The following is a 7390-nucleotide window of genomic DNA, read 5'->3' on the forward strand; positions in this document are numbered from 1 at the left end:
AGAGAAAGTATTCAGGCCCTTAGTAGGATTTGGAGCAAGCATCGTCTGCCCAATTGGCTCCATCCTGCTCCCAGTCTCCATTGGCATCCCTCCAGTGACCAAGGAAGGTGTCATCCGATTTATGATTCTAGCAAGCCTCACCGCATTCAATATCATACTTGGTCGTCCAGCACTCAATGATCTAAAAGCTGTGATTGCTCCCCATTTACTACTAGTTAAGTTCGTAGGAAGCAATGGACGCATCGGATCCCTCTATGGAAACCAACAGCTGGCCAGAGATTGTTACTTATCAACGTTGGAACCACCACCATGGGGAGCCTCTCCAAAGAAAAACGAACAGTTGAAACCACTGACAAGCCAGCGTAAACTCCGAGAGACACCTACGGCACATAATGCAGACAGATGCCCTGAGCCAGTGGAAGCACACTATGATATAGTTTTAGACCTAGCGACCCATCTCGAACAGTCCCCATTGGAATCCCTCCTGACGACCCCATGGCAACGGCACTTGTACAACTTCTTCGAGAGTACAAAGAAATATTTGCCTTCACGATAGAGGAGATTCCAGGCATTGATCCGGCGGTGGCCGTGCACAAGCTGAATGTAGATAGTGCTATGAAACCAGTACGACAGAAGAAAAGAAATCATGGAGAAGCACGAAATTTAGCCGCCGCTGCTGAAGTACAGAAGTTAATGGACGCAGGCTTCATACGTCCATGTCAGTACCCAGACTGGGTAGCCAATGTAGTACTGGTACCTAAGCCCAATGGGACGTGGAGGATGTGTGTCGACTATACCGATTTAAATGAAGCCTGCCCCAAGGGCAGTTTTCCACTGCTAAAGATAGATCGACTCGTCGACTCAACGGCAGGGTACGCCATGATGAGCTTCATGTACGCTTACTCCGGATTTCATAAGATCCCTTTGTGGCCCGAGGACCAGGAGAAGACATCATTTGTCACAGAGCAAGGTTTGTACTCCTACAAAGTAATGCCGTTCGGCCTAAAAAATGCTCCAGCCACCTTTCAACGATTGGTGAACACTGTTTTTGCAAAACAACTAGGGAGGAATATAGAAGCCTATATTGATGATATGATTGTAAAAAGCAATCAAAAGATGGATCACCTCGGCGATTTGCGGGAGACCTTTGAGACCCTTAGGGCTTACCAAATGTGACTCAATCCAAAGAAATGCATTTTCGAAGTCTCTTCTGGCAAGTTCCTTAGCTTTTTGATTGATGAGAGGGGCATTGAGGCCAATCCTGACAAGATACAGGCTGTCATCATTATGACGTCGCCAAAGACGGTTAAAGATGTGCAACGCTTGACTGGTTGTCTTGCCGCCTTGGGACGATTTGTGTCTAGAGCTGGAGATAAGTGTCATTACTTTTTCAGTACCATCAAAAAGGGTACCCAGATTGAATGGACGCCACAGGCAGAAGCCGCCTTCCTTCGTTTGAAAGAACATCTGCACACTCTGCCGCGGCTAGTCAGCCCTCTCTCAGGGGAGGTTATGTGCCTCTACCTTGCCATCTCAGACTACGCTCTAAGCGTCGTCCTACTTACAGAGAGGGATGGGATGCGACTACCTGTCAATTTCGTCAGCCACATGTTGCAGAATGCAGAACTTAAATATCAAACTGTTGAAAAATTCGGCTTCGCTCTGTTCTTGGCTAGCAAGAAGCTTCGCCCTTACTTCCTGGCCCATCGGCTGATAGTGTACACGGATCAACCTCTGAAACGGCCATTTACCAACCTGGAAGCGTCCGGGAGATTGCTCAACTGGGCAATCGAGCTTAATGCATTTGATATTTCGTATGAGCCGCGGAAGGCCATAAAGGGACAGGCTTTTGCTGACTTTATTGCGGAAATGACTAGGCCACCCTACTTGAAAAATGAAAAGACTCAGTGGGTGGTCCACGTGGATGGCTTTGCCACCCAAAATGGGTGTGGAGCCGGCATTATCTGTAAATCACCAGAATGGGATGTCTATGAATATGCAATGCGTTTTAACTTTCAGACGTCAAACAATGAAGCTGAATATGAAGCCTTGATATGCGGAATCCAAATGAGCAAAGCAGCAGGGGCGGCAGAGGTCCTTGTTTTATCCGACTCACAGCTAATTGTCAGTCAAATATGAAGGAAATAATGCCCTTGGTCCAAGTATGCATTTAATGTTAAGTCTAATAAATGCGGTTCAGTATTAATTAACAAGATAATAATTCAGTGAGATCAAGTGAACTGAATGCCTAGCTAGAGGCCGCTTCAGTTCAAGTGGAATTAATGATATTAATCCACAGCTTACTCTTGACCGAACCCGTAGGGTCACACAAATAGTACGTAAACGGATCAAATATTTAATGACATTAAATACTCCATCTATGGATATTCGGAATCGACGGATCTTGGTTTCAGTGGGAGCTGAGATCGTCAAAGGCAAATAATGAATACTCCGGAAACGATGATATTGCCAGAAACGGAAATACGGATCGTATCGGAAATATAAATATTATCCAAGTCGTAGATGTTGCCGGAAACGGAAACATGGTACGTATCGGAAAATATTATCAGAAATGGAAATATTGCAGGAATCTGAAATATTGCCGGAAACGGAAATATTGTCAGAATCGAAAATATTATTGGAATCGGAAAATAATTTTGGAAACGGAAATATTAAATATTTGTTCGAAACGGAAATTAATTCTGGAATCGGAAATGTTAAATATTGTTCGTATCGGAAAGGAATTTCGGAATCGGGAAATTAATCGGAAGCGCGTCGTACGAATTAGCATCGGACGAGACTTGCTAGACGAAGACCCAGCACGAAGCCAGGCCCGCGTCCAGCAAGCCAGCGCGCCACACAAGGCAACCAAGGCCCAGGCCCAGCAGGCCAAGGCACGCGCGCGATGGGCTGCGAGCTGCGCTGCTCGCGTGGGCAGCGAGGCTCGCGTGGGCCGCAAGGCTTGCGTGGGCTGAGCGCCATGCTCGTGCGCTTTTGTGTTCGATACAAATCCTAAATCTAATGGGATTCGTTCAATGATTAATTCCAAAATCCTAATGGATAGAATTAGTTAAAAAGAGTTTTAATAAAATTCTAATTAAGCTAATTAGTATCCTAATAGGATTCCAATTCCCTTTCCATACCTCTGTAAACATGTGCCTAGGTTCACAATTTATGAACGAGGGTTCAAGTATTCAAAGGTAAGATTTTTAAGCGAAAATTCAGCCAAACACTTGCCCCATATTAGCCGAAAATCTCTAGTACCTTAACGGCCCGTTTGGTAGCCGGCCATAAATGGTGTTTATGGGAATGAATTTGTATGCAAACTTGTAAGGAAATCAACATCTATTTCGATGGTAATGCTAATTCACTCAAAATTATCTCTTTTTCTTTATAAATTTCCATTACCATCCATTACCATTTGAGGAGTGGTATTAGATGGGAATGCGAATCTATGAAGAAAAACACCAAGCTTGAGACAAATTTTCATTACCATGTACATCATGATGTTAATTTCTTTCCAAACAACACTAGGATTTGTTCCCATACCCACCGTTTATTACCGGCTACCAAACGGGCCGTAAGGGCGATTCTAGCTAGTTGGTCAATCTTAAAGCGGATTCGGACGTGTTGTGGACTTTCTACGTAAGGACAACACTTGGAGTCCTAAAGACTTGTTCTTTTTCGGTTTGGGCGCAGCTAGGGAGGGCACGCTACAAAGAGTATGCATCCTAGACTAATTATATGATTATGTACGATTAATTTGAATCCTGGCATATAGGTTTTTCCGCATGATTTATGTTGTTCATATGTATCATAACCTAACAGTGGTATCACGAGCCTCTTATTAATTGCATGATCAATTTTGCTTAACATGGTTAAATTTTACAAATTTGCAAAGAATTAAAAGGGGTGATTAATTTTCTTAATTGTTAATTAATTGCAAATTGCGTTTATTTAATTATATGTACGCAGTTTTTCGGCAGTTTCTTCGTTACTCAACCAAATCGAGTGATTTTTGTGTCAATTTCGCATGTAAAAGGCATTCTAAAATTTTGACAAAACTATTACTTTTCGGCCGTACCCAGAATTCCCAAATTCGAAGCCTAACTATGACTTTTCGTAGGTTTTAGTTTTTCGAACGCAAAAGTTTGTAATTTTAAGATGTTAAATTGAATATTTGCCATTCTTGTTGTTAAATCTTGAATTTTGGATTGACCTACTGTATATGTTTCACAAATTTGAATGCCTAAGCTTGTTAATTATACAACCTAATTTTTTATTGTAATTAATTTGTTGAAATTCGAATAATTTAGAATTTGATTTGATTTTCATAATTAATTGACGATTTAATTAGGTACCCATGATTAAAAACCACCATAAGAATTGTTAATTTATGATAAATTTAAATTTTTATGACCTAGATTTGAATCCATGATAATAGAAATTAATTGATTAATAAATTTTTGATTTTTCGCCCTGAAATTATGAAATTAATATGATTTATTAATTTGTCTTTAATTTTGCATTAAAAATTTTAGATTTTTTATGAAAAACGCTCATAAATGTTGCACGGACAATGCAATTGACGCTACGTGTTACCCTTAAGGGGTGTTGTATAGTGCGGGCACGCGATGACAAGCAAGGGAGCTCGTCGCCCGTGCGGTACAAATGCAGCGAGCAACATAGCATGGCGCGCGCGCGAGGCATTGGAGCTGGCCGTGAGTGATGTGCGATGTGCGATGGGTGATGGGCAATGAGCGAGCAGTCGCGTGTGGGCAGCGAGCGTGCTGCGCCATAGCGCGCGCTGCCTCGCGCCAGCGAGCGATGCCTCGCCAGGAGCTGCTGCGATGCGAAGTGGGCGAGCAGGCTGCGCGCAAGCGTGGTTTGGCTTGCTGCATTTGCGCGTGGCTGCTGCTGCTGCTGCCTCGTGCACTCGACGGGGTATGGGCGCAAGCCCAAGTGCCCCGTCTTGTTACGATTGACGCGTTTTAATTTTGAATTTTCAGTTCGGAAACGATTTTAATTTTAAAATTCGCAATTTAAATTGTTTTCTCGGAATTTAATTTTGAATAATTTAATTATTATAAATTTCTATTTATACTAATTATTTTACTTAAATTAAAACCTTGAATTAATTTAAATTCATTTTAATTCAACTGAAAATAAATTAAAAAGGGGATTCAATTATAAATTTATATGAGCTTTAAATTTTAATTAAATTTGTATGTTTCCGGTTAGACTACGAAATGCATTTTTATGTTTAAAATTAGTAAAACATATAAAGTTATAGGTTTAAGTGGGAGCCTTTAGTCATAAACTCTTGATTAGGTCTACAATCCTTTAAGGTTAAAACAACTTGATTAGAACTAATAAGGACTGAATAATTGGTAGATTATTGGTGCCCTTGATTAATTGCTGCAAATATTTATGTGATGCATAACATTTGTTTTGCTAACCAGCTATGTGGGCCATTCATGATAATGAATGGGTGAATGGTATATATTGTATATGTACTAGTTAGCAGGTTAATGAAAGTGACTAGTATGGCCCAACTAGGATAGAAAATATGGTCTGCGTACCATTAATTTGAATGTAATATTGGTCTAAAGTACCAAATTTTATTGCTCTTTAAATATGGTCTGCGTACCATCAAATAGTTGTAATTAGTTTAATTATAGCTTATCCTATTTGAAGAAAATGGCGCCTCCCATGGTGAAATTCAAGACGGAGTTTCTAATCCATTTTCAAGACGGACTTTGAAGTTGAAGCTTCAAGATGAAGTCGGGCCATACTAGATCACATTAATATCTTATGCATGTTTTAAGGTATTTATTTCTTTAAATATGTCTTAATTATGCATGAGATTGTGGCTTGATTATGTTGCATGATTAAGGATTTTAGTTCACTTAAAATCTAACCAACATAGTAAGAGCCTTAAGTTCAAAACTTAAAAATTGAGTTAAAAGGTGCCATGCCAAAATAACACTTACTTGGATAACCTTTACATCAATCTTAGTAATAGTTTTCCGCCATGGCGAGGTGTTACTTATTGATTCTAAAGGGGTAAGGTACACAAATAATTGTGAGTACATGTTAGTTTTGGTGAAACTCAACGATATAAGTAAGGAGTCCTTTTATGTCGTGGCAAATGAGATAGGTTTGCCTAATAAGTTCTTAGACGTACCTATGAACCAAGAGTAGTTTCTAGACTATTAGAAAAGGCGTTGCTTACCTAAAATATTTTAGAATTGAGTCTAAATACATAATGTTCTTAATTCTTCAATGATTTTAGGGTCTTGGAATCATTTTATTCACACCTGCCGGAACAATAAATTCGAATAAAATGCTAATAACTTGTTTGAATTGCATGATTGCTTTAATTTTCAAGTTATTATTCATGATAAATATTTAGACTTTGAATGCTTCAATGTATGTTTTAATTATTGTTTATAATATCTTGCACTGCAATAAATCCTTTTAGAAAGATAACAGTAAATTTCCTCGATTGGTAGTGAATCCAAGAACAATTCACGGAAATGAGAGAAAGTGAGCAATTTAAAATGTACGTTTCTTATAGCGACTTTTATGGTTGTTTTCTAATATCAAAGTCGAATGGCAAACTAATTGGTGCTTGTAGATTCAAAATACAATGTAGTTTTGGGATCATAAGCATTGAGTTTAAACGCTCAGCTTTACCAATAGTTAACAACCTAATATCTTTGTCCATTTAATTCTCGAATGAGTCTAGTCCCTAGACATTCGAATAGATCGATGCTTAGAGAACTTTAGAAGCTTCTGGTAAGATCATCTAGTTGAAACAGAATATTCGACATACAATAAATGGTAAGAACCTTGTTGGATTGACATTGGACATGTCTAAACAAAGTATAAAAGTCAACACTAGAGAATTCAATACTTAAGACTATAAGAAAGGGTACAAGAAATAGGAAAACAAGGAACAAATGAAAGGAATTTACGATTCCGTTTCTACCTATAAGTTTATGTTTTAAGAGAAGTGACCTATCAATCAAACTTCCTTGGTATCATATACCACTTGAGGTTCTTACTTCGGTAATAACTCAAACAATGGAAGCTAGGATACACTAATGACCTACAAGTGGGAAATGAAGCATGGCATTGCTACATTAGTTGTAGGGTCATCCAGTTTGTTTTAAGTCCTTTCAAGGCTGGAACTTAATGGCTATTTTGTTCCATAATCAGCATACCTAAATTTCTGTTTCCAAACACAGAAAGACTCACATTCAAGAAAGACAAAAACAATGTTTGTTTGTTATTTGAATGAAATGGTCATTTTTGGGTTGAGTCAATATGTTTGATTAAAACATACAACTCTTTAACAATAAAAACTTTACTAGGTTCATATTAA

The sequence above is a fragment of the Spinacia oleracea genome, chromosome 1, assembly GCF_020520425.1.
Source record: "Spinacia oleracea cultivar Varoflay chromosome 1, BTI_SOV_V1, whole genome shotgun sequence".
NCBI classification, from domain to species: Eukaryota; Viridiplantae; Streptophyta; class Magnoliopsida; order Caryophyllales; family Amaranthaceae; genus Spinacia; species Spinacia oleracea.